The following is a 23,594-nucleotide window of genomic DNA, read 5'->3' as shown; positions in this document are numbered from 1 at the left end:
GTAGCCAACATCTGATTGAATATATAGGTCAGTGGTTCTATAAGGCAACTAATGGAATTCTTAATTGGCAATGGTGAGATGTCATCATCACCAGGAGCACAAGTATTTTTTAGAGAATTAATAATGGTTGTGATTTCTGCCTCTGTTGTTGGCGTCAGAAATATCGAGTCATAGTTGGAAATCTGAATGCATGACGTAAGAGAGGTATTATTAGGCAAGGGAATTAAGCCGTCATATTTACCAGCTTCCAGGAAGTGTTCATTGAATTTGTCGGCTAATGCAACACCGTCATAGATAATACCCTTAACCAGCATTTCGACGGGGGTTGTGTTAGCTTTGCTGCCGATGAGAGTTTTAATTCCTTCCCAGATCTGCTTAGGATTGTTACCTATGTTTGAAAACTTTTTTCTGTAAAATGACGACTTCGCTTTTTTTAGATCAGAATTTAGCACATTACGAAACTTTTTGTACTCAGCTAATATCTCAGAACTTCTCGTTTTAAGAAATTTAGCGAACATCAAGTTTTTTTCTTTTATTCTCATAAAAAGAGCCTTGTTTATCCAATCTTTACGGGCCTTTCTGTGTTTTTTAATTGCCATAACAGGAAAAGCGACATTGTAATGGTTAATAACCTTTATAATGAAATTTTCGTACGCTTCATTTGGGTCGGTTGCATTGTAGACGTCTGTCCAATCGGTTGTTTTCAGCAACTCACAGAAAACAGCGATATTATTGGAATCATTCGTTCTACGTGAATGGATAGGGGTAGTTCGTTTTTTACTTAAAGGGACAAATACAAAGAACGGCAAGTGGTCACTTAGACCAGACGAAAACACTCCGGAAAAAACTGCGTCCCGAGAAAAGTTCGTGTAGCAAAGATCTATTATTGTTGCTGTTGATTTGTTTACTCGTGTTGGGGACTCAATCGTATTTGTGCAGCCATACAGTAGCATTATTTCAGTTAAGGCCGCTTGAATCGGAGATCTACCCATAACATCAATATTAAAATCACCAAGTGCAATAACACGCCATTTATTTGAATTAGCATTTTCTAAACATGTCTCAATAAACTGAAGAAAGGCTTCTGTGTTACCTTGAGGTGGGCGGTACAGCGCAATGATAAAAATGTTCCGGTGTAACAGGCTAACACATTCGAAATCTTCGAAAACGCCCGTATAATCAGTCAGGATGTCAAAAGATAAGTTTTGGCGCGTGTATATGGTCACACCCCCACCTCGTTTTTCTTTCCTGAATTGAGTTACATGTTTGTAGCCAGTGAATTGAATGACGTCTTCCTCCGAGCGGAACCACGTCTCGGTAAAAGCAAAAAAATCAAAAGTGTAGTTGATCTGCTTCATTTCAGCCTCGACTTCCTCTCCCTTGTTTCTTAAACTTTGCGCATTTAAGTGATAAAAGGACAGGCTATTGTTTCTACTGTATCCAGAAGTTTTTAACACTTCTAGGAATGAATCAGCAGAAAAATAGGCCATTTTTCACTAACTTCTTTTCTGACGAAACGCACAGTCTGTTCTAGATAATTTTGTCTAAGTCGCTTTCATTGTTGATGTTGATGGCGCGAGTACTTGGTTCCTTTCGAGCAAATATCTTCCCTTCCTTCGTCTAGACAAACCGGTAGTGTGCTTCCGCAGCTTTTGTCTTTGCGAGCCACAATAGCCTCTTGTTTTGCGCAGTTAAGTTGTCGAAAAACTTAACATCCTTTATGCATTGCTTCAGAGTGCTACGCTTCGCAATCCACAGTGCTTTTGTGGACTGTTTGCAAAACCTGATGAGCACGACCGGGGTTTTGTCTGACCTTAAGGGAATGCGATGCAGCCCATCAACATCATCCTTTGTAAGCACCGGCAAATCGAGCCTTCTTGCCAGTTCATTCACTTTTTCCATCAAATCTTCGCGTTCAGTCTCAGGCAAGCCATGTATTTCCATGTTTTGTTTTCTGCTATATTGATTTAGGGCATTCAGCTCCGTGCGCAGCTCTGCAATTGTTTGCTTGTTATTAGCTACTTCGAGCGTATCAACTGTCTTTTGTAGGGCTTCGATTTGCTTGTCATGTTTATTTGAAGCTTCTATAAGCTTATCATAAGTGTCAGACATGTGTTGCACAGATCTCTCAATGTTTCTCACTGCATCTTTAAGACTCGTTATCTCATCGACCTTTACTGTAAGCGCAGCAAGCGCTCTGCTTATGTCCGCCAACTGCTTGCTCATAGCAATGGATACATTGCCATCCTGCTGTCGAGCTGTGGCAGCGCTTCGAGACGCTGTTAAGCGACATGTCTGACACTTCATACTCGCCCTCGCTTCAACGTCTTTGGATTTGTACGTGCGCTCGCCGACGCCTGAGCACTTTCCGAGATGATAACGCAGACCACATTCTGCACATTTCATGCATTCTTCATCTGTCAGTATCTCCTCAAAACATGCTAGACACGTTTCGCCAGGGTCGTTGCTCATGGCGTAAGCACGGGATGCACACTTACAATAGTTCCAAGGCGATAGTGCACAGGAAGTTTCTTTAGAGTGCTAGTAAACGCGATACATAAGGAACACCTGCTTGCTCAGTAAACGCGTTACACAAGCTCAGCAACACTTTCTCAGTAAACGCGTTACACAAGGAACACTTGCTCGGGCAGTAGAGCAGCAGCAAAATATAGGAATGGGTACAAGTGTGGAAAAAAAAATTTTGCAGAACAGCACGGCGACTTGAAGTCGCCAACCATGCATCGCCGCTATAACCAAATATAACTACCCAAGGTTGGGCAACTACACAAGGTTAACCCTCGCCGCCAAGAAAAACGGAAGTAAATTGAAGAGAGAAGACAGGAAAGATTAAAAAGTAATAGAGAAAGAGATAGGAAAAGGCGACTGCCGATTTCCCCTGGGTGGGTCAGCCCAGGGGTGCCGTCTACGTGAAGCCGGGGCCAAAGGGGTGTGTTGTCTCTGCTGGGGGGCCTTAAACCCTTATGAAAATGTGAGACGAGTTCAAAAAGAAAGTCTAATGACTTCTGACATTTCAGTCATTTGACGCTCTAATGTGTCCCTTTAGAATTTTGTAATGTATTTGAAATGCCATTCAAAAACATATTGGCCGATCATTCTGATGCGTATTAACATGTGATAGTCTGATGCGGATTAACATGTGATAGTCCGATGCGTATTAACATGTGATAGTCTAGTGAGCATGAAACGACCTTTGACATCAACACTCATTTGATTCTCTAATGTATTTCTTCAGAATTGTTTTAATGTACTCATAATGTCATTCAAAAACATATTGGCCACCGTCATTCTAATGTGTCCTTATGAGTGACTTTCTTGTGAGTATGAAACATCCTGTTTGCAGTGACCCTCGGCCAAGCTTGTGCTTCGTGGCCAATGACATTCATAACATTCCTGAAACAGAACTATTACAGTGCATGATAAGATTTATGATATGTCCGGATGATAGTACGGAATCACATATTAGTTGTGCCTGACAATGTGTTTGCTGGTTGATACACATGCAGCCAAGCATCATACAAAAGTGCATGTATGCACCTTCTACGACACTTGTGATGTACAAAGACATTTCTCAACAAAAGAAAATGGATAAAAACATTTATTGACTGGGAAACATGCAGAGGTTAAATGAAAGAAAAATATGGTGTACACCTGTCATATCTTCGTTTCGTTTAATCTGTCTACTTAACATTGATGACAGATTGATTTGATGCGCAGGGTCCTTGTAGGGAATCCATGTATGTGTATCCATGCATGTGTATCCTGCACGAAAGATCGCAGTAAATATATAAGAGTTGCAAAGAAAACTTTATCCAACACATCGTGCACCTTAGAACACTTAGATGTACTGCCAAGGCCCCGTGCAGGTAGTTGACAAAAAGCACTTTTGTGAAGTTAGAGTTAGTCAAAATTGCATCTTATATCGCATTTCCAATAGAAACTTTCAGCAAATCCTGTAAGAAAACAGGAAAACAACACAGAAGGTCAAGTCCAGCATCAAGTATACATTAATGGAGTTACGTCTAGGGTCTTGTTTCTTTGATCTTAGAATTCCCTCAAAAAAGTTGCAATAGGTTCATGAGCAGGCGCAACATGTCGAAGCTCTGTGTAAAGATTGAAACAAATGCCTACCATAAAATATAAGCTCGACCAGGCTCACAGGTAGAACGTTCCCATCTTCGTCTGCAAGCTGTCGTCTGCTTCAGTTCCACGAACAGGTGAGATCACCGGGTACATATGTTAAGGATACCAGAAAACATTCATGAGTTGGCGCACCACACAGACCTTACAGCTCACACACAATACATACAATGTATTCAGGCAAGTCTATGTTTATATACCAGCAAGGGCCTTGAATGATGGACTCAGATTGCGCTATAAGAACAAGTATAACCTGAGCAACGGCTCATGGCAGACAACTGTAATGGTGCCATTGCAAGCCGAACTTTCAGAAACTTATGTACTTAGTAAACACTATGTGGTTGGAGAACGCAGATTACGATATAGGTCATTTAAATGACGAAAATTACATCAGCTCTGCTACACAATATAAAATGCATAAATTGATAAAATAAGAGTATGTGTGGCCCATGTGCACACTCCATAATGCCGAGCTTTACGTATTGTATTATATGATGAATTTGAGCCGTTTAGGAAAGTAATTCTAGTCGTGTTAAAGCCAATCAATGCCTGGAATATCGGTTTGAATTTGTAGTGCTGCAAGCCATAAAAAAACCGTTAACCACTTTTGTCAGCCTTCTCTAAACTTCTGCACACATAGTTACATATGAGAATTTAGATTTGTTTCCCATAATAATTACTTCATAAAATTAAAGTAGCACTCTCACAATGAATGCTACGTCTTAGTCGCACAACCTGCAAATAAGAGCGCTTTTTCAGTTTCATGCTGCCTTAAGAAAAGCTCACAAAAGAAACATGAACTTTAGATAAGCACATAATTGAGGTGTGCTTTTGCCACCCCAGCACAGTGGATAAAAAGCTCTTGGAACAGTGCTGCTTAACCATTACAACAACTTCTGTTAATATAAACCAGTATGCTTCAGGAAACAATATAACGACGGGAAAAATATTTCACATCATTTTTCTCAAACACAAATATTGCAACAAAGGGCACCTTGCCAAACGCAACTGGCATATTTGTCTAGAATTGATAATTATATACATCTTGTGCTCTTTCAAATTACTGTACACATGGTGTTAGTACCAGAATATAACGTAATTCACTGACGTATTATCTTCAAGTGGGTTCACCCAACGCAATTCGTTTCTCGTAGCAACGACCTTGCACAGTCAGATTAAAATCCTAACCATAGTGCAACTAACTTCTAACAAAAACAAGCGCGGTGCAGTAGTCGCGGAGAAAGCCACAAACACACGCCACTGAAGAGCACCGCGCGCGCATGTGCAGCCGCAGCGTGTTTTTATATCTTCCTCCCCGCGTACTACATGCCAATTATTACTGAAGTTTCCTGAAAAGTTACTTCATTTGTACCTGCATCATGAGAAGGCTAGGCGATGAACGTTATGTTTAAAGCAGTTCTATTTCCGAAGTGATAAGCCATCGTACAAGTAGCTTCAGGCGATGATCTCGTGCAGTATACAGCTGTAGTCGATTTCAATAACTTTCGACGACGCTAAGAAGTTTATTTACAGAATCACAACTCGGATACAAAAAATCTTGCAAATTATTCTTCCTTCGGTTTACGATCGCTTCTGAGCGGCGGAATGCCAAGAGCGGGCCACTTTCTCTCTCTCCTCGGTCGCGACCCGTCCCCTCTCCGGGAAAGAGCCATGCTCTCAGTCCTTCCCTCCTACCTCACCTCCCCCCTCCGGTCCCCTACGCCCAAAAGGGCGAGTGTTGCCCTCCCTGCGACACATACATCGCGCAGGCGTCCCCAAGGTCAACCAGTTCCCGAGTTGAGAAGCAGCAGCGGGAAGCGGGCGGGCCGAGCGACAGGCATTCTTGGAATCGAAAAACAGCCAAGGAAGAAGAGCGCCATGACAAGAAACGCTTGCGTTAGAGAAGCGAGCGGAGTATCGCGCAAAGCAACGCGCCTTCATCCACCCGTTGCAGTTGTAGGTAGTGAACGCACATGGTGAGTGCTTCATACAACCGTATAAAGTGCACAGAAAGCATTGAGCATAGCGTAAAACATACCTGTCTATCATCCTTCCTCTGGCCATCATCCCCGCAGAGTGAACACACCGCCCAGACGATCACACTCGGTTCCTGCGTAAAAGACGTCATGTAATGAAGTAACCTAGCTGTGTAATTCAGAAATATTCTAGAACTTACCAAAATCAGGCATCCACTGTGCACTCTTCAGCTTTACAGTCCACAATGTACCGTACACTCGGCGACAGTCTTGTCAAATGCTGCTGTACGTCCGCACTCGCCTTCAGTCACGAGACTAGGACCTAGATCGTCTTGGAAGATACACTTGACATTGAATCAAGTAACCAACGTGCATAATCGATAAACGTGGTAACGAAGCATTGTAGAACACAGCATAGGCTCCGTGCAGACGTAACTCCGCCGCCAATGAAGGCGGCCCTAGCGGCAACAAGCGCAGACTTGACGGGATACTCTCACCCGCTCGCCCTGCTCGCTCAACGGTTCCGCGATGACGGCGCGCGGCCTTCTCGCGGGCTGTTCGTTTTGTGTCGGTTATGCCAAACTCTAAGAATAATTGCTGCGTTGTTGGGTGCAGTAACACCTACAGAAATTCTCCAGGTACGCGATTTTACTGGTTTCCAATCAGAGACCATACGCAATCTGCACGTTTGCCTAGCATGTCAATTACCCTGTGCGCCTTGGAGATACAAAAAAGAAAAATAAATGTGCCGGCCTAAATAAGTGCACTAAATGTACATCGCAGAGCAGACTCATTGCCAAGACGAAGTGTCAAAAGGTATTACTTCACACCTTTGTCGCAGTAATTATGCAGAAACGCTCATTTGCCGAAGCATTTCTGTTTAATAACATGCGTGCTGACAGTTCGGCCACTTCCTGATGCGGCACTTCGACATACTGCTTGTATATCCTCAGCAGCTTGCCTGAGAGCCTACATAAAAATGAGCAAATAATCCGTTTCAAAACAAACAAGCTCAGCGTTTGAGTAGAGGCAGGAAGGAGCATGAGGTGGGACTGCGATGCCGCGTCGCTGGCCTCTGCCCGGAGCACGTCAGACAAAGTGCACTCAGTGCTGCAGAAAAACCTCAGCACATGCTCGACGTCGATGCTCTTTGGCCTAACTGTAGAGGCAGAAGTTCCTCCAGTTTATTTGTAATGAAGCTGACAAAAGGAGAGAAAAAAAAAAAATCGCTCACTTTTTTTCTTTTGTGATTGCCACAGTTGAGTGTTTCGGGCAGACGTTTTTAATTAAAGGAAAGCCCCATTATCGCGGTTTGCTTGTCTTCGATGCGCAAGTAGTTTTATTCAGGCGGTTTTATACTTTCCTGCGACTCCGGCACGGCACTCCCAGTTGGCCGCACGGATTTCCCTGCTTTAAGTGATAAGAAAACATTACATGACCTGTAACTAAGAAAAAGCAAATTTAAGCGACATACCTCAATTTTCACGGATCTTCCCGGCGCGTTCATTCGCATCTGTGGTGCGCACTTCCCCGTGACTGACGATCCGCCGTGCAACGTCTCTTCCACGAAGCCGTGAACATGCCTCGCCAGCCTCGCTTAGATCGAGAAGCTTTCTGCCCTTATTTAAATTAGCTCCTCGGAAGAAACCATCTATAGCACGTAGCTCTCTGACCCCAAATGTAATAATAATTGACACGCTTTGCAGTGCCATGGCTAGCTAACAGCCGCTGTGACGACCGCTCGGCTGCACTGGTTGAAATCGGCGCAGTGAACGCAATGCAGTCGCCGGTGTTGTCTCTTTCAAGCAGCCGCGAAGTCTGCGGCCACGTTAGCCTGAGGGTGACAAGCTGTGATCGTTTAGTGAACGAAGCGGCGCGCAGTTTCGCTCAACGTGCCCGTAGCCTCCGTGTCGTCTTCCCTTGCACATGCATTCTATGCTGCCGCGTTCCCCTGAGGGTGCACGAGGTCTGGCGAAAAGAAGCATACCCTCTAACATCAAGGGTCTGTGGCAGCTGCTAACAATTTAACGTCTTTTGAAAGCGAACGGAAACGAAAACGCGTCGAGCGAAGCAGCAGAACACGGCGCAGAGGCTTGCTGCCGCTTGCGTCGTCTGCTCCCATATCCCGTCAAGTTTGCTGCCGTGGCCGCTGTGGCGCTGGAGGCCGCGCGCGACTGTGGCGGCTCCTAACGTATGCACGGTGCCTATGGCACACACACAAACCGCGCGCACCCGTCAAACAACTAAAGCGCCCCCAAGGACAACTTTTCTTGGCAATGAAGGGAAGGCTACGGGGGCGAAGCTACTGCACATGTACTGCTCCGCGAAATAGTCCGGTTCGGCGCGCGTTTCGAATTTAGTTTTGGTTTGTGAACCTTCCGTACCTCATGTGACGGCCATTTCATTGTTCGAGCGGCCGTCTCAGGCTTATACAGCCATTTGCTAGTGAAATTCGTCAGAAGCTCCCCAGGCGAGTCGTCGGGAAAGGTGGAGGGTGACGAGCGCTCACTTGAAGACGAAGGCGCTATTTTGACTGTGAGGTGCACGTAAAAGGTGCGACGTTTTCACAAGTGCAAAAACGCGAAATGACGCTGCATAAATCAAAACAAATATAAATATCTCCTTGGTGCGCGCTGACCCTCTCTTCAAACAGCGCTCCGTAGAAAATAAAGCAATGTTGTTGTTTTTATTTGTCACTATGTATTTATGGCTTTTTTTAACCCGTGTGTGCATGTTGGGAATGTGTTATGGCTGTTCGATTTTGTTATACAACTATACATTTTGTTTTGTCAAAAGAAACGCTTTATTGTTTCAAGTTACTGCCCTCTCCCGTGGATAGAAAGAGGTAGGGATTATGATGGGAGGAGGGAATGGGTAGGGTGTGATAGGCGACACCCAACGTTGCACACAGAGGAGGTGAATGGGACAAGGAAGGAGTGAAGGGAGAGAGGAGTTGACGCCGTGGAGAACGGAAGAGAGTCGCGTGGAGACGACATTACGAGGAGGCGGGGCGGGAGAAGGATGTACGCGACGTTGGGCCAAATCGAACTTTGGTTGTCGGCTGCTTCTGACCAGCGTTGCAACAGCGAGGAGAGATAGAGACAACATTCTGTTTTGGACATATATGTAAGTGCACCATGCATAAGAACAGTCCCTAATTTTTATCACAACAATAACGAACTTTTTTTCTGTACGTCACCCATTGTCCACAGTTCCAATTCTTCACCGCCCCCCAAAATCCTTCGCGACGCCGTGCGGGTAATCCCCACTCTCCTCCGTTAATTTCTACTGGACAAATGGGCAACACGGGCCCCTGAGCGAGTGTTCGCAGTGTCACTTGATCATATCTGTTCATATTTGCATATGCGATCGACTCATGCTTTTTAAAAATAAGGAAATGCTTACTTCTATATATACGGCAGGTAATATAATGAACCTTGCTGCGGTCGTCAGCAATTCTTCGATCGCCGGTGCATGGGCGATATATGTAAAATATTTACGCATTCTACTGAAACACGATATTTGTGTACATTGCAACACAAATTGTTTATTGCTTGTAGTCTCTGAAAGACGAACTTGTCTATTGTGATAAACTGATTTTACGGTGGCGATTAAGGCTATTTAACTTCTTTGTTGTGATGCGCGTTTTGACATTAGGAACGGCAACTGAAAGTCTGAACACTTCAGTCACCAGAAATTAAAGTGCACATGGTCATTTGACTCTCCGATGTACACTTAATGTTAAACGACATTAGGCTTTGCGTGTCTAATGTCTGTCTAGTGACTCATTAGGAGCGCACCTAGTCGACACTAGACACTCAAGACTCACTTTCATAAGGGAAGGTCCAATCACCCAGCGTCGGCTCAACCCCCAGGATCCCCTTTTCCCCGGACACGGCAAAGCCACGCACGGCTAGGCGTGGGAGGGGGTCGAAACCCCCCCGTTAGCTCGGGTCCGTGGTGTCGCTACACACCAAACGCCTGCTTGCGCAGACGCCCCTGCGGGGTTCCATGGTTGGGAGAGCGATGAAAACACTACGGCGTTCGAGGTGCACACCCAACATTACCAAACCGACGCGCAGTTTTCAAGCACGCGCGATATCGGCTCCGCTCGACGAGAACGACGCAAGCCAACCGGAAGTGGCGGTACAGACCACGTGGTTGCGCCCAGACGTCAGAGAGAAAAAAATGAAGAAAAAAACTGCGCCGGCGCTCTTGGGCGGAGCCTCGCTCCTCTGCGCTGCCTCCCTCGACTCGCTGCCTAGCTTTCCGCGCGCTCGCAGCGTTGAGTTGAGGGAGAAAGCTGCGGAACGTGATTTCTATAATTTGGTAACACCACTTAGACTTGACAGATTCGAAAAATTTTTGCGGCATATGACTCGTGAAGAGTCATACGTCAATAATGAGACTATTCCAATATAACTAAGAAAGGTGTTGCAGGGCCCCTTTAAGATACTTCGCATCTAATAGCTGCGCGTGCCATGGCTACGACGTCACCCCTCTCGAATGCGCAGAGCAGCAGCGGCGAGCCGCGCGCGCATGCGCAGCACGGCTCATGTTGACTCCCGCGAAACCTGCTCTGGCTAGGCAAGTGTAGCTAACGCTACAAAAGACATTCAGGCCTGGCTCTCTCTGAAGGGTGTTGCCTGGAGCAGTGACATGGTCAAGGCAGAACTGATAAAGCTTGTTCAAACCGTAAGTACGGAGGGTAATAGGTATCGCATTGACTGCATTGCTGCTGATGCTGGTCACACTGTCATACGCTTGCCGCCGTACCACTGTGAGCTCAACCCGATTGAGCTCGTGTGGAGTGATGTTAAAGGTTATGTTGCAAAAGCCAATACATACTTCAAGATGGAAGGCCTCGATGCTCTTGTTTGGAGAGGCATAGAGCAAGTCACTGCACAAAAATGGAAAAATTACGTGAGCCGCGTAATAGAAGTGGAGGATGACATGACGAAGATTGATCACATGATTGATGATGTCATTGATGATAACCAACGAGTCGTAGTGACCTTGGATGATGACACGACGAGCAGCGATGAAAGCAGCATGAATGAAGATGATGATCAGCCTCTCCTTTGACTGGTTCCTGAGGACAGTTCCACAAATATTGTGATATCGCGGTCACCTGCTTATCAGACATGTCACTTGCAACAGCTTTGGCAACTGTCACCGTGGAGCCTTGCACATAACCGTCGAAAAGCCGTCACGGTGTTTTACTGCCATTGAATGCCAAAACAGCAAATCTTGAAAACTTACTCGCCGAAGTGTCAGGCAATGTGGTGCTCCCTACTTCGAAGCGCATTCTTGTCACCACTGCATTTTTCGTGTGTCGCATTGCACTTCAAATACATCACTCATCTGTGCTCATATGCACCGTTTTCCCAGCGACACCATGTCACTGTTGCCTTCGCGGCAATATTTTGAGGACTATGTGTGCTCCCACTGACGACTGCCGTGCCCTTCGCCGGCTACAGCTACAGCTCCCAGTGCTGTGTGTTTTAATGCCATCGATGCCGAAATGACAACTTCAGAGCTGAAGCGTCGAAGTGCAGACAGTGTTGTGCTATTTACCTGAAAGCCATCTCGTGTCACCCCTGTGTTCTTCGTGTGTCGTACGGTTGCTGTGCCTCATGGCAGCTACAGGTACAGCTCCCAGTGTTGTGTGTTTTAATGCCTCGATGCCGAAACAGCAACTTTAAAGCTGAAGTGTCGAAGTGCAGAGAGTGTTTTGCTTTTTACTTGAAAGCCATCTCTTGTCGCCCCTGTGTTTTCATGTGTCATCTGGTTGCTGTTCATTTCGTGTATCATACGTCAGAAGCAGTTTATCATCGGGTTGCAATTTCTTCTTCGGTTTAAGGGACACATCCGCAGATCATGCTTTCATCGAATGCTGTCTTGATGTGCGGAACACATGCATCCTGCAGTGCTGAAAAGCAAGAGCACAGTTTATGAGAAATACAGACAATATGATTTAGCCTGCTTATCATTAGAACTGCGGGACGGCTGGTTTGAAGCAAGCTGACCGCTGCTGTTTTGCCTGCTGTTGTCCTTACAATCACTCTTTTCAGGACTTTCCAGTTCGACTGAAAGGAGCTTGCTTAGGCTGTCAGGAGACAAACAATGAGCAGCGATGTCCTTATTGGTAATGCTCTCGACATATGGGATCCATGTATGATGGTAGTGAACTGCAACATGCCGAGGTAATTCCTTAACAATGATGTCGCAGTGCTTGGATGAGAAGACGACCTTTTCACACCAAGTAACTCCAGGTTTTAGATGTGGAGGAGTGCATTGTCACAGGGTTGTAAGAGAGCTCTTGCATCACCTGATCAATGAATAGGAATGGGTTTCGAAAGTATTCGTGCTCCTGGCGTGTCTTACCCCCAAAGCATTTCTGCAGCACGTCTATCTACGAACAATAGCGCTTATCACAATATAACTTTGGGATGTTAAGATGGGTCACGTGTACTACTGAGCACCGATGTAATGTCATGAACGGTTACTTGTCCTATTCTTCCATCCAAGAAAACTGCCTAAGTAGTATAGCAGAGCCCTTCTTGACTGCATGCAGCTTCAAGTTCCCTTCCATCACGTGCCTCGTGATTCAACAATAATCAGTTAACAGCTCATGTGTCCAATCACTCGTTGCGTCTTGCATCTTGTGCTTCGTAATTTCTCAGTTCACTGGGCACTGTCCCTGGACTGTACTGTGGAGTGCTGCAAGGTTCAGTCCTCGAACACCCTCTTGTTTTTATTTTTTAATTGGTGACCTTCCTTCATGTATGTGGTCATCCATGCAACTTTTTTCCAATGGATGCACGCTTGCTAAGCACCATTACCAGAATGGACAAGTTGTGCCTTCATATCGAGGGTGCCTCTTGTGCACAACCTACAAGGAAACAAGATTGCAGCTACATTACTTGTATTTTTACCATACTTATGAAACGAGCTTACTGTACAAGTGTGCAAGCTCAATCGAATTGCTTTTGGATCATGACGGCGTATTTACATCATTTTTCAACCGAGGCAATATTTCAATGTATTTTGGTCTGTTTTTAGTGATCCATACCTTCATTTGCATTGTGTTCATTGCTTGTGACTACATGTCTTGTCAATGTTAAAGTTGCCGTGTTCCACCATGTGTATCCCTCTAAATGTTATTGATTTTACTTAATTCAGTCTAAATTTCATTTCTTCTAATGTAGGCCACCTTCATGCATTATTGTAGCAGGGGCCTCAAAAGATGCGTAAATAATGGTGATAACAACATGTTGGCATCACATCGATTCATATTGACATGTCCACATGCTGATGCTAAGTGACCTATGTTGATAGCAGAGGTCGTATAAAAAGATATAAAAGCTCTTGGGACAATGTATCCTGGCGTGTCTTACATTCACACTACGAAATGGCAAAGCCACATGTGTTGAACAAGCTGCGTTAGACACAATATTAAGGAGAACTATTAGGCAATGATGCCAAGGAAGGCATAGGGGATGTTAATAAAAGTAATTGCAATGTTAAATGTGAAGAAAGAACAGTGGACGAAAAGATAACTTGCCACCGGCAGGGACCGAACCTGCGATCTTCGAATAATGCGTCCGATGCTCTACCACTAAGCTGCGGTGGCGGTCATCCTCCCGTCCACTTCTTTAGGGGGTATATATGTGCATTAAACGTGGGAGCGTCGGTCAGCGCCGCCTGTTGCCATGAGGGCGAGTGTGCAACACTTTTTTTTCTGCCTGTTTGGTGTCACGCAGCACGTGATCCTATTACAGGCTGGCAGCTGACCAATTATCCCTTGCATACTACCTGAAGGCACCAAGTCTGCCAGAACGAGACCCTCGCTATGAATGAGGAAAGAAGTGTAAATTTAAGGGCTCATTTTCTTTGTTGCTTGATAGTGACTTTTAAAGATGAAAACTTTGTAGACGATGAAGATGGTGTGACTGGAGTAATTTTTAGTTGAGAATAAGTAGGATGGCCTCTGGGTGCTCATGTCTTTCTGAGCTGGAAGAATAACGGAACTAGTTACCTTACAATGTCGCCACAAAATAAACAAAAAGCCTGAAGGTGCAAACATGTATGTACTGGTACACTTGGGGGGCACTAAATATGTGCATTCAATCTTCCCACAACATCTCATTCAATTGAAGGACAGAATGTGCTTTTGTTGAGCTTTACATCTGATGTATAAAGAAGCCTCAGCTATTTAATGCATCCCGTGCCCTCTGTGTATCATAACAGTGGTACCATTGAAAAACTGCATGTATGCAAACACAGGTGTGACAGCGGCTAGGTAAATGAGAGGGGGGGGAGCCTTTAATGAAGTGTGGCTTTCCTTGAGGCGTACATTGATACACCGCCTGATGTGGGCTATGCACACTTCACCACAACTAAGTGGAACTTCGTGCGCAGTGCCACTACCACAGGGCATGAGTGAACCTTGAGTGTGAAACAGCGAGCAGAAGTAGGACAATAATGTACGACACACAGGCGTAGCACTGGCACAGTTTAAATAAGCAGTGCCATTTCAGTGACGTTGCATGTTCGTTATTTGCTGTTTATTGCTGGTTAAGCGATAATGAAGACTCACTTGTTAGTTAGAGCTGCATCTGTGTTCTACTTTGTTGTCCTATTTTTTCATGATGTTTCACACTAGGATGTACAGCAAATGGCTCGCGTACAATCAGTAAACCTTGAATTGTGCATGGTCTGACGGTCAGTGTTCTGGGAATCAAGCTTTCCTCTGAATGCTTGATTGTTGACAAGTTTATATTTTGTTAATGAAAGAACATTCTTGTTTTACCTAATAGTCGAGTGATGTAGCCCATTCAGGCACATTGTCCACATATGTGAACACTACTTCTTTGTGCATGTTCACTCGAAAAGTTGCCGCGAAATAAGAAGAAACACTGAGATGTGATTAATTTAACCGATTTGTTGTCAGTGTGCTGTTATTTTGCTTTACCGTGCGGAGTATTCCTGCAGAAAATAAGTTTTTCGAAGGCATTACCATACTTGGCGAGTTACTTCACGTGTTACATTCTGGAAGCGACGCAAAAAATACAATCTTCGTTGGCTCACAGTGAATACAACCAGTCACAAATCGCACACATACTTCATCTTACTTGTGATTCTTTTTATGACAAAGTAGGGCATGAGTGACTTCACAGTAAACCTATAATTAATTATGGATTGGTGCAATTTTGCGGTCTTGCAATCTGCAGGTAGGGCTGACGTCGAAAGTGACTTACTTTCTACAAGTCACTTTCGACGTCCGACCTACCTGCATATTGGAAGATCGCAAAAATTGTACCGATCCATAAGTCAGGAGACACTAATGTACCATCCAACCACAGACCAATTTCCCTTAACAGCACATCATGTAAAATTTTGGAGCACATTGTACTCAAGAACTTAACCACATATTTCGAAGAAAACATTCTGGTAGATGCTCGACATGGTTTTAGAAGAGGCTTATCGACAGTCACTCAGCTTACAGAGGTGGTTCATGATCTCGCATTAGGTATTAACAACCATAATCAAACAGACGCCCTTCTATGAGACTTCAGTAAAGCATTTGACTGTGCGTGCCATACCAAACTAATTGCCAAAATTACTGCTGTGATTGGTGACGGTCCCATCACTGCATGGATAAAGAGCTTTTTATCTGATCGATCCCAATTTGCCATTATCGAAAACATCTCATCTGCTCCTGTGCCGGTGACTTCAGGCATCCCACAGGGCTCAGTAATGGGCCTGCTGTTATTTTTGATTTTCATCAATTACATAACAACGCGCATTGATTGTAAAGTTAAACTCTTCGCAGATGATTGCATAATATATCAGGAAATACACAACAGTGAAGACCACGTTTTACTCAATAGCACTCTGACGAAAATAACCGATTCGTGTGACAGGTGGCAAATGAGCCTTAATAAAAAAAACAGTCTGCATGACAGTAACACGGAAAAAGTACCCGTCACTGTTTCCCTACGAACTCAACGGTCACCTCATAACCAGAGTACAACAGCACAAGGACCTCGGTATAACAATAACATCTCAACTTAACTAGACGTCGCACATCAACAATGCCACCTCTAGCGCACTAAAAAAACAGTTTTTTCTTAAAAGGTGTCTGCAACAGGCACCAACTAACGTCTAACTTTTAGCTTATACCACATTTATTAGACCTGTTGTGAAATATGCCAACGTCGTATGGTTTCCGCACACTAAAACTCATACTTATAAATGGGAAAACATTCAGAGAAAGGCCACTAGATTTATTCATAAAAAATATTGGCGCAGTGACTCACTTACTTTTCTGCTAACAAAGTCGGTTATCTCAACCCTAGCCATTCGAGCAAAGCGAGCTCGTCTGATATTTCTTCACCAAATATTACACAAACGAGTAAAATTAGACGCTACAAAGTACATCACCTTTCATCAATCCCGTATTGCCCGCCATAATCATCAATACACACTAAATGAGTTCTTTCGCCGTAATGATACCTTTCGGTTTTACAGCGAAAGCTGTTATGAGATCATTTCACCGGCCGTTTTTGGCGCCGTAGTTGTCCGCCGCCGCCGCCGCCCGTAACCAGTATCCTCGAAATAAGTAAAAAAACGAAATAAGAAAAAAATTCCAGGATGGTACGAGGTTCGAACCTGGGCCCTCTGCGTGGGAGCCCAGTATTCAACCTCTGAGCCATGCCGGTGCTTGAAACTGCTTTGCAAAAAGGTCCTATACAGGCTTCATGTCGGGAAGGAACCACATTAGCATATACAATATAGCGTGGTAGAAGAGTAAAATAAGCACCAAGCGTCGCACAACGCGAATTCTGTAACCAGGCGTCACACAATGCGAATTGTGCAACGAGTAGGTTGTTGAATGATTCGAGCCCATTACAAAGGGCTCTGCCATAATTCTTCATCGTCATCAGGCACAGCATCAACAAAGTGCGCATAATGCCTTACATGCGTTTAGCAGGCACCAACGCTCTCCGTAGAATGACGAAAAATGGCACAGTGCCTGCTGCCCTACTTCTCAAAAATTACAATGATTTAGAGCGTAGTGGATTCCTCGCAAGTGCACTTGTATTGGTTGCCAAGGAAGCCTATAAGCGCATGATCCACTTCCTCGGGGTCTCAGTGAAGTTACAATGATTTATAGCGTAGTGGGTTCCTCGCAAGTGCACTTGTATTGGTTGCCAAGGAAGCCCATAAGCGCATGATCCATTTCCTCGGGGTATCACCGGAAGTGTTTCTGGTTAACCTCCCTGCCTTCTCCTTTTTCTGTTTCCTCCTCCCCCCCCCTCGGGGTATGAGTAAAGCTCTTCGCCCCCCCCCCTCCGTCTCTCTTTCACGTCAACGTATGTTATACAGCATGACGGGAGAGGGAAATAGCGACCGGGCGTCACCCAATGCATATTACATACTGGTGGGCCGTTTAAAGATTCGAACCCATTACAAAGGGCTGAGGCATAATTCTTCATCGTCATCAGTCGTCGCGTCAACAAATTGCACATAATGCCTTACAGACGTGTAGCTGGTGCCTCGCTCTTCGCAGAATGACGAATAATGGCTGAGTAGGTGCTTCCCAACTTCTCAAAAATTGTGATTTATGGCGTAGTGGGTACCTTTCTAGTGTACTTGTATTGTAGCCCCAAGAGAGCTTAACGGGCTCTAGAAACGCCGCTCTTCCAGCTTTCGCTGTGACTGCGCTGCGGTTTCAGCGCAGGCCTGGCGTTTTTTTTCTTTTTTCCCGCGTGTTGTCCATGAGTGGAATAACCTACATGCATCGATTACTAACATTGTATCACAGTCCGATTTTGTTAAGTTCTTGGAAGATGTCATACTTAGTTAGAAAGATAGCTTTTATGTAATTATGTTCTCTGAACGTCCATTTGCCTGACCGAATTCTTTGTAGCGACGTTTGTTTAAACTTCCACTTTTCGTTTCTTTGTTGTTGTTTTTTTGTATTATTTAAATTGCATATTTTAGTTTGTTGCAAAATTCTATTGAATATTTGATTCATATTTCAGTGTTGAAGGTTGTAGTTGCAGTTTATTTTAGTTTGTTGCATTTGTTTCCTGTATTACAAGTTTTTGTATTTTGACTTTGAAAAATTGCTGTGTCTGCTTTTTGTCTGTCGTTTCAAATTTGCATTTATGTACAACGATACGCCCACCTGCTATGGTCTCGACATGAGACTTCCAGTATTGTAAATAAATAAATAAATAAAATAAATAAATTACAGTGCAATTACAAAGAACTACTGAAAAACGTACATGTCAACTTATAACCACATTCTCTCCCTTTCAGTGCAACATGGAGGGCCTTACAGGTAGTGTGTGAAGGTCTGACAGATATATTATAGACATTGCATGACAATTCGTGCGTGAAGTAAATAGCTGAGACTTTTGACATGCACACATGCACGAGGACATAAGTGAGTCCTCTATCGCTAGAACACGATAAACTTCATTTTTAAATGAGCTTTCATATTATGTGATGCATTGTGTGATGTGTTGATTGTAGTTATAAGCAAAAACAGTTGTCAGCCGGGGCTTATTTGCATCTATGTGTCTGCTGTCTTCGTCTCAGTCGCGCTGTCTGTATACAACCATGAAACAACTCGTCCAATTCCAAGAGCTAAATTTCCTATTACAGTGGACTCACGCAGCTTACGAGAATAAAGAGCACCACCCGAGAAGCTTCTGTAGTACTGGAATTGCAAGCAGTCCACCATGGGTGAAAATGTGGGCCTAAGGCGGCAGATGGACATCATTTCCTTGAAGAATTGCTGCAGTTAAAATACTTATTTCCTACAGGTCGTGCAGAGCAACTCGCAAACCTTATTTATTTAACGAACACATCTCTACCAAACCTCGCCACTTAAGCTTCATGGCACTGCCCACATGCAAGTGACTGCTCATAATATTTAAATGAAGCCAGCTGTCTCGTTGCATCACATGAATCTGCACTATTTGGTAACACAGTACACACTTTACGCGTATATTATAACACTCAGAACATCTATTTTCAAACAAGTATTTTAAGTGACAAGTGCAGTACTAACTGCACACAGCTCGAGAGAATCAGTGTTTCACCGCGTATCGAGCAGGTCGCTTTCATTGTATAGCCGTCTAGCCTGATTACTCAGGATCAATCACAATCGCAAATGCACCGCGCCCAGTGTTAACGTTACAGGTAGCGGCACCACACACGCTACGCGTCCTTTATTCGTAGCGTAGCGAACGCATGAGGTCTACTTACATATGCAGCATTAGACTGCGCGATTCTGCACTCCTCTCTGAGTGGTTATCAAAAGGAAATGAAGAGAAAAGTGCCGACCCGTAACTGTCTCTCCTTACGAGGGCACCTCAACAGGTCGGCAGAGGGATGGGGTGGGAGAAGGGAAGTGGAAGGGATAGGAAGAAAATAGAGGATGATAGTAAGAAGAGAACCCGCACACGGAAGTAGAGAAGAGATAGGAAAGATGGAAACGGTCAGAGGAGATCGAGGACGGGGTGCGCAGATCTGGCGAGAGCTACACAGCACCGGAGATGACGGACGACACGCCGATCGGCGAGGGCTACGAGGCACAGTCAATCGAGACGACTCACGGCACCAAGAGTTCGCAGGCGACGAGCCGATCGGTGAGATCTTCACGGGCAGGAGATCGCGGTCGACGCAAAACCGTTCAGCTTGAGTTCCTCGGAGCGAATCCTGCACGCCTAGCGAGAACTCCGCAGCGTATTAGGACGCGATGTGTGCACAAGTACGGCTTGCATACTGTTACACCGCGCAGAGAGAGACAAGTAAAGCACCGGGAATAGAGCCATCATTTCGTATTGAACGCGAGCGGCACTTCGCATGCTCATAGGCATGCGTATACGAAATCTGATGAAGCGTGGTGCTTTCATATTCAATTTGGCTAGTGCGGCGCTTTCCACCGAAACATGAGCCACTGAACCCTATCCCTCAAATGTGTACGTGCAAGTATCTCGAAGACGCGCGCTTTCACGGTGCCGAGGAGAATATTTAACCGCTTTCACAATTACAGCTCATTTCACTGCGCCGTTGCACAGTGTCCCTAGACGCTCTTGCCGCTTTCGCTGCAGCGCTCGCCGCTAGCAGACGACAGGGCGCGGAAGGATACACTTAGATGTGCTCGCCCTCCTGATTGGTTGAGAAGGCCTGTAGCTTCCACAGTGCTGCAGGGAACTTCTGGAACAGAGTATAGAACTCCCGATAATATATAGACTTGCGATGGCCCCCCCGCGCCGCTCCGCGAGTCGAGTAAAGCGCCCGCCGACCATGCACTGTATGCTTCAGGCACCGAGCATCGTGAGCAATGTGTTCACGCCAACGAAGAGCCGGGTGTACAGAGGCCTGCTTTTTTTTCTTTTGTAAAACAAAAAAAATTCACAGCATATCCACGGAGTGAATGATGATGAGTGGGCGAAGCTGCGGAGGTTCATCGGTAAACCGTGAACCGTCCGTGAATTCTGCCCAGTACATCATCACCGACGTGAGATCGCGCGCGTTTATACTAAAGGTTCGATGAGAGTTATGACGACTTGCAGCTCACTTTAATTTTACATGTACGCTGTGAATTTTCATTGTTTAGAAAACCCTTGCTTTAGAAAACACCTGGCGTCTTTCGTTAAGCAGCTGGCTGGCGCCTTTTCGTTTTGCTTTAGAAACATCTGGCGTCTTTTCGTTTTGCTTTTAGAAAACATCTGGCGTCTTTCGTTGGTTTATTTGATCAATCAACGGCGTTTTGAACAAAATTTTTATTGTTTAATCACGCACAGGAGAAATCTCACCAGGCACTACCTTGGAGGTAAACAATGGCTGCTAATGGGAATGAGAGACAGAAGAAGTCGGCTTTTAGCTAACACTTACACTTCTACCTCTACTAACGTTTCCTACTGGAACATGCCAATGGCTGCTAATGGGGAATGAGAGACAGAAGAATTCGGCTTTTAGTTAACGCGCACGCTGCGAATTTTTTATTGTTCAATAACGCACAGGAGAAATCTCCCACCGGCACCACCTTGGAGGTCAAGATCTGGTACTAGCGTCCCCCGAGCCCTCCACTACGGCATCCCTAAAAATATTATCGTCGTTTTGGGACGTAAAACCCCAACAATTGTTATATTAGACGACCGGTGACATAAAATTTCAAGCTCGAGATGTGCCCTTCATTCGATAGCTTGGTATGCAAAAGTTTTTGAGCGAAGTATGAATTGCGTACATTACGTAGAAGTCATTTTATTTCGTGGGCGAACAGCGTACGAAAGCTCAACGGTGCGTTCAGCACCCTGCGACATCGACAGCATTATAACCAGACGGCGAGATGGGCTAGCTGGTCAACATTCATGTCTAAAGCCAAAGTTTTTAAGCGCACACAAAGCGAGGACGGAATAACTAAGATTTTCACAGGACAGCGCTTTACTCACAACTGAATTTTTATTGAACAGAATCACATTTAAAAGCACAAGAAAACCTGCGAAAATCTTAGTTCTTCTGTCCTCGTTTTATGCGCGCTTAAAGAGCTTTTGCTTTAAACATGACAATGTTATGACGTGTTCAGCGGCCCCCCAAGCACCCCAGGCGCTGAGTGACGATGCGCTAGTAACGATAACGCAAACGATCTCAGTGTTGCCATCGTGGTGCCGGCTAGCAGAGACGCCTAGCAGTGGTTTCACTTCGACAGTCTGGGCTGATTGTCCCAGGTCCTGCGTCTACGCCACGCCGCTTCGAATGATTGTGGTGTGCTCGCTAGCGTCGATCTAAAACTGGATTACGTGTCATCATGTCGTCAAACAGTTGTGCGCGACTTACACCAGTACCGTTTCAAGTAGCGCAAGAAGGAATGTCTTTGTCGCGGACAGCAGGAAAGGCGCTATATAAAAGCTTCCAGATAAAACTGCGTATGCAAGTTGCGTTTCTCCACGTGACTCCGCGATGCATTGAACGTTGGGCTTACGAATGCTTCCTCAGGCGCTGGCCTTACAAACGGAGAGAATGTGCTAGTCTTTGGAGCTTGATGGTGACATAAGGGCAACGCGCCCGCACGGACGCCTGGCTGGAGACGCGCAGGGCGCCGACAGCGCGTGTGTGTTGGTTTTTTTTTCTTGGGGGGGGGGGGGGGGGGGTTAATGGAAGAATCGGCAGACGCGAACGGTATTCTGAGCAGGGCGGACCTATTTCACCTTTAAAGGGCCCCTAAATCACCCTGAGGTCGAAATTTAGGTGTTGCGTTGCAGTTGTGCACAAGTCTATTGGCGGCGAGATCGACCGAGAGGTCGCAGCGTCGCCCCTGCGTTTGTGTGGATAGGCAGCCGTGCGCTGTGTTTAAGTGTACGGGGCTGCTGTATCTGTATCGTAATTCTGCGCTCCGTAAGTGTCGAAAACATTTCTGTTTACAAGCGGAAGTATTGTTCGGTTCCGCAGTGCCACACTTAATGCACAGAGCCAGAGATAAGCTTTCATTCCTACCACGGCGACGCGCAACAACACTGACAGTGGCTTGTCAGGCGTCGGAACGGCCAGGTGCTTTGCGATGCTGCGTAGCAAGCACTTCAATGACGGTGGGTTGAACCGTTCACTGACGAAAAGTGTTGATGCTCAGTCAAATACGCTAACGCGTTTCTCACTATCAGTCCGTAATATGTGCATTCATGCTTGCTGCATGAGTAATTTCTGCGCGCTACGTTCGTGAAAACTGTTGCAGTCGGAAAATGATCGTGGTAGCTTGACCAGGGCTGAGAGTAATGATTTACTTGCACTTTTGCGTACTTCTGCAAGAAAATGAATCGATTCTCCACGTATGCAATGCGGCCTGCACCCTACGTGTGCCACCTTCGCAGTGAATGCAAGGTTTGTTCACGCTAGATGCAACTCCTTATAAGCGAGCGTCTTACCTACTGTTGTTTGCGCGTTTTCCGTCGCGCTCACTCAATAAGGAGAAGCGTTCTCAGTGTTCCGAAGTAGAAATATATAAGCGCCAGAAATCGTCCAGTTTGTGCATAAACTCGTGCAGAGTAAAAAATATCGTTTCGCGCGCCAGAAACGGAGGGACCATATAAGCGATAAACGAGTATCCGAGCTGATAACCAGAGCTCATGCTGATATACTTGTTTTTATTTCATCCTTTAAACGGATCTTCTAGTAATGATTGAGGTCTGATATAGTACCAATGTTGAAGCTACCGTAGCGCGTATTTGATTAGCATAAGCTGCCTCGTAAGCGGCGATTCAACAAATTGCAGTGCGCGCCGCAACCAACTATATCCGAACTTTCTTTTCTCGTTAGTCAACGTGACGTCAACATTTGTTTCGTGCGTGTGGTCTTTGCTAAGCCCAGGAGGCTGGAGGACAAGCGTATGTGGTTAAATACCGCAAGCGTATGTGGCGCGGTCTCATTAAACGAATGCTT

The sequence above is a fragment of the Rhipicephalus sanguineus genome, chromosome 9 (assembly GCF_013339695.2).
Source record: "Rhipicephalus sanguineus isolate Rsan-2018 chromosome 9, BIME_Rsan_1.4, whole genome shotgun sequence".
NCBI classification, from domain to species: Eukaryota; Metazoa; Arthropoda; class Arachnida; order Ixodida; family Ixodidae; genus Rhipicephalus; species Rhipicephalus sanguineus.
Note: the sequence above shows the minus strand (reverse complement) of the source record.